This window comes from Engraulis encrasicolus, chromosome 22 (assembly GCF_034702125.1).
Source record: "Engraulis encrasicolus isolate BLACKSEA-1 chromosome 22, IST_EnEncr_1.0, whole genome shotgun sequence".
In the NCBI taxonomy this organism is placed as follows: Eukaryota; Metazoa; Chordata; class Actinopteri; order Clupeiformes; family Engraulidae; genus Engraulis; species Engraulis encrasicolus.
In genome coordinates this window covers 14,363,718-14,374,518 of record NC_085878.1, presented here as the reverse complement: position 1 = coordinate 14,374,518, position 10,801 = coordinate 14,363,718, and the positions used below count along the sequence as shown (strand labels likewise).

The following is a 10,801-nucleotide window of genomic DNA, read 5'->3' as shown; positions in this document are numbered from 1 at the left end:
TGGGACAGAGAGGATGACAGGGAGTATAGGCTACATCATACAGTACCTGCTTGTGACCCTCGTCTTATGCAGGATTGTGTGTTTTCTGTCCTTCTGAGAGAAAGATGAAAAAAAATCAAATCACTTGGAAAGCTAACAACGTCATGCACTGAATGCTATAAAAATTGAAATATTTCCTAGTAGGCTACCACCAATGAACATACTGTGCTCTTTACTAGCACTGGTTATTTTGCAGTAATTTAACCCTATCCAGACCGGGCTTTTTTGGCATGCCTGGGACCGGGGGGGGGGGGCTCTTTTGACCCCCCCCTCATAATTTGGGAACCGAATGGCGTATGACCACCAAACTTGGAGGGGATGATCTTCAGCCAAAGATCTATGAATGACATCAGTTTGGTGTCATTATTGGATATTATGACGTCATTATGACATCATTTCCTGATTTTATTGCCCAAAATGTCACCTTAATGTATTTTCCATCTAACTTGGGTAATGCATATCAATTTTGGTTATTATGTGCATCAGACCACTTGAAATGTTCACAAGGGTGTCTGATGCTAATGAAAATGTAAAAAAGTATTAAAAGTGATGATGATGAGACTTAGATCAGTGATTTTTGGGCAGGTGTACCCGTCAGAAAACCGTTGCCATGGCAACAACAAAAATGATAGTGTGGTATCACATTGTAGCCAACTTCTTCTTAGGAAAAGTCACAAAGTTTCGTAGTCATACCTGTAGTCATTCACGAGTTACACAACATCAAAGTTGGTGCGGGCACTTTTAGCCCCCCCCCCGGTCTGGATAGGGTTAATTTGTTATATCATTAAAGTTGTGCACAGCACCTCAGTCCCCAGAATGCTATTAACATTAAGTAATATTTTTGTACAATAAGCGAATTGTAAACCGATGAGGATAATGCACGCTATCACCTAAAACCATTAGTAAATCTTAGAGATGATATAAAACCCGGAGGATCCGGTTGGAGAGCCGGGTAAAGACCTCACCCGAACAGACCGGATGGCTGTCGTGCATTGATCCGCCAAAGGCGGGTCAGACGGCATTTCATTAATATGTCAACAAAATGGCAGTTACAGCGCGATAAATTGTGAAACCGGAATATATCCTCTTTAGTTGACTAGGCCTACAACAGCCATTCTCTAATCTCCCTAGTATGCTGTTCAGTCACGAACACTCACTGAGTAAAACTGAACCAACTCCCGCCTCGTCATTCATCGAGCCTGTTTGATCCGTCCAGCCTGTTGTGGCCAATTGAGTCGCGGATCCCCGCTCCCTATGTGTGTGCTTCTGACTCTGTTGAGCTCTAGCCTACATTTCTAAATGTTAACAGTGCTCTGCCAACGCTTTAACATCTCACTCTGTAGGCTACTCTTAGGGAAATTATAGTCTACAGACGTGGCTCTATCACTCACTGCGTTACAGCGTACATACTTTAAAGCCACTGCTGTCACTCCCCTCATCCAAGTCAGCAGCAGCGGCGCCCTCGGCGACTCGGTGAGACGAATCCTGACTGAGTTGTTGGTAGCAGCGAATCCCCTACGGATCGGATCAACGCTTAAGTTTCGTTTTTGCCACGAGTGTGCGAGTCGCAAGGCAACTCGGCAGCGGAAGCGAGTGGTCATCTGCTGCTCGCCTCCTGACTATCCCTGCTCAACTAGACTTCTGCTCCCAAATATTTGACTTTTAGTCTTCTTAAATACAAACAACACACATTATTTATTGCAAAATCAGGAACATGCCGTTTCACTGCTGCCAAAGGCTGTTCGAGTTGTGGTCGCATGTTTAGTGAGGAGAGGTGGGTCGGATCGCAGCATGAGTTTAAGAACTGTGACATTCATAAAGTGAGTTTTGTTGATCAAACTGTCTTACTCTTTGATTTATCAACATGAATTGATAAATGGAACAACAAAGGCATAGCTATTTAACGACAGAAACGTTTTAAAAAATACATTATTATTATTTATTTTTATTTAGGCCTATTTTAAATAAGTGATCCGTGTGATCCGAGTGATCCGTCTAATCCGGATACTCTCCTTGGAATGATCCAATCAACCCGGACGCCTCAAAGATTCGAGTTAAGCACCTCTAGTAAATCTACACCCATAGCACATAGTGAACACAGCCAAGAAAACTCCACAAGATGACGAAGCTTGGCTTGGACTGCAGAGCTAACATATAAAATGTGTGTTGTCAGTATGTTTAGACCAAAATCTATAATTGGCAGAACAGCAAAAAACCTTATTGCACAATCCTTTAAAAAAGTAATGAGGATGGACAGACAGATGGACATAGACAGACATAGACAGAAATCAGACAGAAAGAGAGTCAGACAGTCAGACAGACAGACAGACAGACAGACAGACAGACAGATGACTAACTTCTCAGATGATATGCTGTTGGGCTGCTTCCCTGATGTTTCCGATTTCCGTCTATAAAAAAAATGCATGTTGAAATACCTCTCAGCATCAATTAAAAAGTAGACCTACCTATAATTGACCTATAATTGCAACTTCAGTCAGTATGTCAGCACATCCTCCTGCTTCACATTTCTCAATTTCTCCATGCTCGGGGCTGCTTGCAGAGTTTCTTCTGCTCCCGGCGGAGTGTATTGAGTCTGACACTAAATTAATTGAGTAGCCGGCGATGAAGGGCGGCATTACTGGAGTGTTATTGACCTTTAATCAATAATCTCATGGTCGGGACGAGGCTGTGTGTGTGTGTGTGAGTGTGTGTGTGTGTGTGTGTGTCTCTCTCTCTCTCTCTCTCTCTCTCCCCCTCTCTCTCTCTGTGTGCGTGTGTGTGAGTGTGCGTGTGTGTCCCTCTCTCTCCCCCTCTATCTGAGTGTGTGCGTGTGTGCGTGCGTGCATGTGTGTGTGCATGCGTGTGTGTGTGTGTGTTTGAGTGTGTGTGTGTTTGAGTGCATGTGTGTGTGTTTGAGTGCGTGCGTGTGCATGCGCATGTGTGTGTGTGTGTGTGTGTGTGCGTGCGTGCGTGTGTGTTAGGATGGGGAGATGAGGCACCCAGACAGCTGAGAGTCAAGTTAAGTCAAATCAAATACAATCCCATCATTCACAGTTGGACGAAAACGTGAAAGCGTGACATTTAATTAAAATCAAAGGTTAATATCACGACAAATATGAGAGGGGAAAATTAAACTGCCAAGTTGCAATCATCAGCTTGATGCATAAAACGCCTTCGATTTCGTCAAGGTTTGTGCTTCATAATATGTCCCGAACCCGTGGAACTGTAACGCTATGGATGCGGCTGGCGTAAATCTGACAGGATCAGCAGACAGATTATGATGTGATTAGGCGTTAAGCAGAATGCTATTTTACAGTATGCGCTACTGTCTCAAAGATGCCAGCCAGTCAGTCAGCCAGCGCATCATCCCCAGTGGCCCAGAGAGATTGCTGTAATAGATTACAAGTCTGGGCTTGTCAGGATAGCTAGGGTGACAGCCTGGTGGTGACAGACCCGGAGGAAGAGAGGAAGAGGGGGGTCAGAGAGAGAGAGAGAGAGAGAGAGAGAGAGAGAGAGAGAGAGAGAGCAAGAGAGGGTGCTGGAAAGCTGGAGAAGGACAGGGACAGAGAGAGCAAGACAGAGAGAGGGAAGGGTAGAGGGAGAGAGAGAGAGAGGGGGGGGGGAGAGAGAGAGAGAGATCAACCTGATAAAAGGTAGCCTTACATAAACTATCATCCTAGAGCTCTATGAAAATGCTACCTTGATTTAGATTCCTCTGGAGGTTTTGCATTTTGTCACTGCTAACGCTTCCGGCAAAATCACCATATTAAAATGTTTAATTTACTTTTCTGTTCAGCTCAGCTCTGCAGTGTGTCACTATTTCAAAATGCCTGATCTTTTTTGTTTTTCAAATCTCTGTAACCTATTTCTGTGACACGGTGAAGCACTTGCATGGTTTGCGGTCATGTCAGCCTGCTCAAAGTAGCACAGCGGCCTGTGGTATGGGAGCAGTGAATTAATCTCTCGGAAAGCGACACAGAGTAGTTTTTTCAACTGGTGCTTTAAGTGGCAAAACATTTGTGTAAAATATGAGAGTATATAAGATTTTTTCTCTATGTGTTTGCATCACCTAGTTTAACCGTGTATTTGGTGTAGCAATGGGAGTCTATGAAAGTAAACAAAACATCATCAAATGCACTTATAAATTCAACAGAGTGCAAAACGGCTATTTAATTTTCCCAGTGATAACGTGTGGCTTGATGCTAATGGTTCTATCCACTTTCAGAGATTATGCTATGATAATAAGTAGCCTACCGAACACACTGAGAAGAAAATTTTGTGTACATTCAGAACCGCAGATACTGTATGTGAAAATCAAAAGAGGTGGACTGTTCCTTTCAAGCATTATTTTAAACCATAAAATAATGTTTCCAAAGTCATTAGGTTTATCACAGCAGGTGGGAATGCCATTCGGAATTAGAGTTGGTTTATAAAACTTCTTTTGGTCAGTCTAGTTTCTCAGTTATTGGAACTCAAATGTGGAACAGTTTACCAACTGTAATAAAAATCCAAACAGAGTTTAAAACATTTAACAGACAACTGAAACACTGGCTGAAGGAAAACCAAAAATGTAATCATAACACACAATAGTTAACACACACACATGCACACACAGCATATATAGGTCACCATCATCATCTTGTTTTTTTTTCTTAATGCACAAGGCTTTTATGTTATAGGGAGCATGTTTCAAGTTGGCTTATTATTGTCTTGTATACTGTATTGTACAATTGTACTTTTAGATGATTTATATGTATTATTAGAGTAGGTAGCCTGATCAGGGACTGAGGTTGCAAATTAGCTATCTAGCTATAAACCTTCCATGTATTCACATCTGCAAGTTGTGTCATGGCTTTGCCATGTCATGTTTGTAACAATGTGCACTGCATTGTCCCTGCCAAATAAACTACAAATAAAACAAATAAATAAAAAAACATTTATGGGCTTTTATGCTTGTATTTGTGATAGGACTGAGGATGAAGAAATTAGTGGGAGAGAGGAGGGAGGATTGGGAAGTGACTCGAATGCGGGTCCCCAGCGTTATGCTATACGGTGCCTTAAACACTTGAGCCACGGACAATTCATGAATTGGTATCGTTGCCTTTCATGGGCTAAAGAGAAGCATGCCAGGTTATCTCTGTAGTTTGAATGAGACACAGCACCGCTTCCAACCCAGAGACACTGAAGTTTTGACAAAGGACCTAGTGTCGCTTTAACCCCAGTTATAACCTTAATGACACAAAATGGTGATAATGGTAAAAACTAGGCCTACATTTTAATCTGTTAATGTTTTTAAGTGTAAGATTCTGTAGTACCATAGCAATCATGTTTTCTCAGTTTTAACAGTTAATATGTTGTCTTTTCACTACTCTCTTTCAAATGTATGGCCTGACTGTTTTGCAAATGCTAGTATTTTTATTTTTTTCACTGTTTACCAAGTGTCACAACTTCATCGGAGTAGGGGTTTGTCGTTAAGCTTTTTTCACTAGCAATCCCATCTTCATGAAAGGGGCCTACTTGACTACCTGCACAAACGACTGTTGACAACAACAATTTCTGGACATAAGTGCTATAACCAAGTGGGGAGTGACACGAGTGACATAGATAAGACCATTCGCATGCGAGAGAGGAGAAAAGCCATCAGCAGTTCTTCAGAGAGCAAAAAGAGTATCCTGCCTTCGCCGCATCCTGCCACTGTGGCTGTTGTTGCACTCTCATAAATGTTACATCTGTCACAGATTGCACACGCAGAGGTAGAAGTGTGATGACACAAATGCAATGTAACAGAAAATAATTTCATTCGGATGTTATTTGGATAAACTTTTACTGTATACGCCACCATTTTCTTGATATGTCAGCCACACACAAAAATATGTGCAATTTATGGCCGGCGGGCCTATTCACAATTTGCTGAAAATACTCAACTACATATATCAACATTGCTATGACAGTACAGAGCGGCTTAAAGGACGAGTTCAGTCAATTTCAATATGCTGTTGTATTGCTCACGCTACCCTTGACTTGTCAGTACCCGATGATGCCACATTTTTCGGCTAAGCCCTTTCCGAGATATGAACTATTCTAATGTTGGCAGCGTTAGTTTACTTTTTTAAAAAAAAATTTAACGTAGGCCTACTCCAAACATTTTCTCAAAAGGTACCGCTGTTTGCTAGTTGTCTGCTGATGTTGTATAACCTTTCGGATGTTTTTGGGAATAAATAAAAATGTTTTTTTTTTAAATGTAAACAAAGCGCTGCCCCCATTACAATGACCAAGATCTCGGAAAAGAGTGGAAAAAAACCCTCAGGTACTGACAAGTAAAGGGTAGTGTGAGCATTACAACTGCATGTTGAAATTGACTGAACTGGTCCTTTCAAGACACAGCTTTATAAATGAGCTGTCACCAGAATAGCAATGACCAAGTCGTAAGGCCCCGTGCACTGTCATAGTAGTGTAGTACTATAGTAGTTAACTTTCAATGACTAGTAAAGCGTGTAACAAGAGGTACGGCGTGCATTAAGGGACTACGTAACAGATTAGGATATAGCCATTGCGATTTTGGTGACAGTGAGGTTATAACGTAGGCTCTGTGCTAAGGGGTTAAGATTCATACATTATGTTTACTCTGCCATCTCTTCCATGTCACTGTGCAATGAACATGTAAGGTTAGCATATATATGCATGTTGCTATGTTGCTTTTGCTTTTGCTTTTGCACTAGAACTGAAATACATCACTGACTTAGGCATGTCATTTTACTTAAAGTCATTATTACATGGACAGTTACAGGAAAAATCTATGGATTCCATGGAAAAGACAATCATCAGAATCACGTTGTGACGTTCACATTAGGCCTACTGTCAACTTGTACCTCTTATAGTCTTAAGTATAACGACACTCAGCCTGCAATATGCAAGAGCAGCAACCTCTTGAGCAGCAGGTGAAAGAAGTTAAAGAAGCCCACGGTGTTATAAATAGCAGCCAGCCTCACATCAGCCCACTTCCTGCTCCCACAAACTCTTCAGAACAGCGATGTGTGTGTGTGCGTGTGTGCGTGCGTGCGTGTGTGTCTGTGTGCGCGCGCGCGCAAGAGAGAGAGAGAGAAAGAGAGAGAGAAAGAGAGAGAGAGAGAGAGAGAGAGAGAGAGAGAGAGAGAGGGAGGGTTATTGTTCATGTGTGTGACTGTGTGAGTGTTTTGAGTCTGTTCCCCTGATAAAGGTACACATGATGAGGCAAACGATTTTACCTTGAATATTTTGCTTGTTAATGAAGAACCTAAAAAGTGGGACAACATTGTACCTGTAACAACATTGTTACAGTAATCTACAAGTTTAGGGCCAAGAATGGGCTTGGCCCGGACCACAATTTAGCATCCTTCAGTATAACAATGACAGAGAATGGGAGTACAGCCTTGAGGATATAGGCAAGCACAAAAGAGACAGCAAATTAAAGTCAGGGTTTGCAATAAATGGATAGCCGCACAAAATCCATCCATCTGAGCTATAGAAATTTTACTGGGATCTGTCAGCTAAAGTTGCCTATACTAACCTTACACCTTTACAGATAGGCTACAGTAACGGATGATTTTGACTCAACTGGATACTGACTGAGCCCTGAGGAAGGTCAGTAGACCGAAAGCTTGGCCTATTTTTAAAAAGAACACAAAGGGGATTTAAGTGTGCAGACAGTTTTCTTTCAATTTTCAACTGGATATTAAAATTTAGTGAGCATAATATAAAAATAAGCTTGACTTAATTTTACGAATATATATTGTACAGTTTTGAGCAAAAGTATAGATACTTATAGATTCGCTTTTCCATGGACACCTATTTCCATCGAACAAGTAAAGATCAAATCCGACATACAACCCTTGACCACAAAGCAGCATTTACAAAAACTAAAAAAACCTTTCGTGTCTCTCTTCACTGTCCTATTGTAGCCTAATAAAGGCAAAAGCAGGTAAAGGATGGACATCTAATCATGAGGTGCAGCTGAGCATGGGACCCCCATCACAAACCATTGGCGCAAGTGTAAATAAGACGGCTAGTATGGACTATGCCACACCCATTCCAATCAGATCAAAATTTGAACTGGATCACACCGTTTTATTCGAATCAAATAGTTCTGTTTCTAATCAGATTATTTGCACACAAACAGATACTGTCACCGAAATGTTCCCTTCAAACTCCTAAAGAATCCTTCTCCTGCAACAGGTAAGGGTTAACGTTCGGCGAGAAGGTCGCTACCGTGGAATAGCAGCACGACAGAGAGAATCTTTAGACCCCGACGCGGAGCGGAGGGGTCTTGTTCTCTCTGAAGTGCTGCTATTCCACAAAGCGACCGACTCGCCGAAAGTTAACCCGCTTATTATATGGATATACTTAAATGATTCACACATGGCGGGGACATTTCTTTAGGCCTATTTAATGTGAAGATTGTTGCTGCGCAAAACAAAACAGTCAGTGCCGTTGTGGAACACCGCTAGGCAACAGCTAGGTAGCCAGGACAGCAGGTGTTGTCTATCACAGCAGCTGATTAGAGTCTTGTTGAAAAGTCGCTTTAGCAGTGAAAAGTCTTGTTGCCATTGACAGCGGTCTGTTATAGACCAACCCGTCCGTTATCGAAAAATAACAGACGTGCGAACGTTGGGGAGCCCCGTTGAAATGAATGGAGCATTCGACCGATGACGTCACAACCATATAATAAATGTAATTATTGCATCTATGGGTGGGAGAGGTCTACATCATAGCTACATTTGACAGATTCCATTCAACGTTATGAGCAGAGCATTAACCTTCTGTCAGATAATGTGGTTCAGGGAGGTTCCACCTGTTCAGGTGATGAACTGCATGTGCCCTGTTCTGCTGGAAATAGACTGCTGTAGGCGGTGTGCTGAATATGTTGTTTGTGTTAGAGATCCATTAGTAAAGTCATGACATTCATGTTCTCCTGTCTTCCATCTTATCACATGAACAGCCACATGTTCAACAGCATCATATAAAGCATGAGCAACAACACTCACAGTGTAAACTGTAGTCTGACATACCATAGCTAACAATCTGACCAATAATAATAAAAAAACTAAATCATATGTGACTCACATTGTAATGGGCTGAGGTTGTGATAATCAACAGCTGTGGATTAGTTTAGGCCTTTTCGCTGTATTCAAAAATACCTTGCGTTTACTCTACAAAAATAGCCTAGTTATAATATCTTACATCTTTTATGTGATTTATGATGCGGTGTAGAAAGTTCAAATGTCTAAAAACTCATATTAATATTTGAGGTAGTTTCTGAGTTTTTTGGTCTTTTTATCCAAACCACTAAAGCTGTGGCATTTGGAAAATTCTTGATATTGGTGCGGATGTGACATTTATCGTATTTATTTTTCATCGCCTGGGTTTTTAGCCTACTTTCATGTACGAGAGAGAAAAAACAAACAGGAGGATAGGGGGACGTGGTTTACGCTGAACATTTGATGAAAAGACTGCTCTGACATTTAAGCATGGTCTCATTAATGTCTGTCAATCATTCTTCATGATACTGATGAAGCTGATGAAGATGATGATTTTGCTGATGACATTATTTTATTTTTTTTTGAAAATTGAAGGCTCCTCTAAGTGTCTTCATTGCATACAAGCGTAAATGTCAACTGTCAACACTTTCTGTTTCTAAAACTTCGCTCTTAGTCTATACATTGAGATTTGAATATCTGTCGAAGAATTCCCTTAGTGGTGTTTGAAAGTTGAAACCCTTACCTTTTGCGAAAAAGCTGTTTCCCTCTCACACATCACGAAGGGGCCTGTGACTTTGGCTCTACAACATGTTGTGTGGAGGAAAAGAGGTGTAGGCCTATGTGACGCTTCAACAAAAAAAAGTTTGAAAGCGAGCAGCACTATCGCGTTGCGCTGCGCAGCGCAAACGCATGCGAACAGAGCGGGTGAATTAGCAAGGTCAGCTAGCTGCGCAGCGCTCCTGTGGTTTCCTTTGCCACTGCGACGCAGTCACTTCCTGCCCAGCCTGAGATTACCATCGCTCCTCTCTGCTCCTCTCAAGTGTTTCACCGATGCTTATCACAGAGCAGTGAGAACATCTCCTCCAAGTGTTGCACGCACGCACGGGCGTCGCACGCACACACACACGCACACACACACGCACGCACACACACACACGCACACACACACGCACGCACGCACGCACGCACACAAGCACACACACACACACAACACATCTCAACACAGACCCCTCAACACCCCAGTCCTCAGTAACAAGGCACCCACTTTGATTCCCTGGTGCCCTGCCCTGTGCAGCTGGAATACAGCAGCAGCAGCAGCCTTGGTGTGGGGGGGCCAGATCTGATTTCTCCATCCTGAATGATCGTCTCATCTCCCAGCTGAGGGAGCAGGAAGCTCCTCAGAGCACCAGATGCTATCTACTGCTACTGGATAACGGCACGGGCCTACCCTACCGGGCCCAGGGGCCCAAGAGCCAAGGGGGTCCTGAAGCCCAAGCCTCCGCGCCACAAAAAAAAAATCAATATTTATCTATATTTATTTTATTTAATTTTTTTTATTATCAATTTATTTATATTCTCATATTGTGCTAGAATTGCACTTTTAACTATTGTATTTTCATTTTTTTTCTCGGGGGAAAAAACTCCCGAACCCTCAACTCTCTGTAAAATCTTAAAACTAAACTAAAAACTAAACCCTAAACACCCAAAACTTCTGGAACCTTGTCATTGTATGAAGAGGTGGCCTTTCT

The 10,801-nt window shown here is 42.1% G+C and overlaps 1 long non-coding RNA gene across 1 annotated transcript; it reads right to left on the bottom strand.

The window, feature by feature from the left end:
• Nucleotides 1–45: 45 nt before the first annotated feature.
• Nucleotides 46–9,851, bottom strand: LOC134438785 (uncharacterized). Its single transcript, XR_010032658.1, has 3 exons — nucleotides 9,796–9,851; nucleotides 2,397–2,447; nucleotides 46–93 (listed from the first exon to the last, which is right to left on the bottom strand). It is a non-coding gene; the product is annotated as an uncharacterized LOC134438785 (long non-coding RNA).
• Between the last annotated feature and the right edge of the window lie 950 nt (nucleotides 9,852–10,801).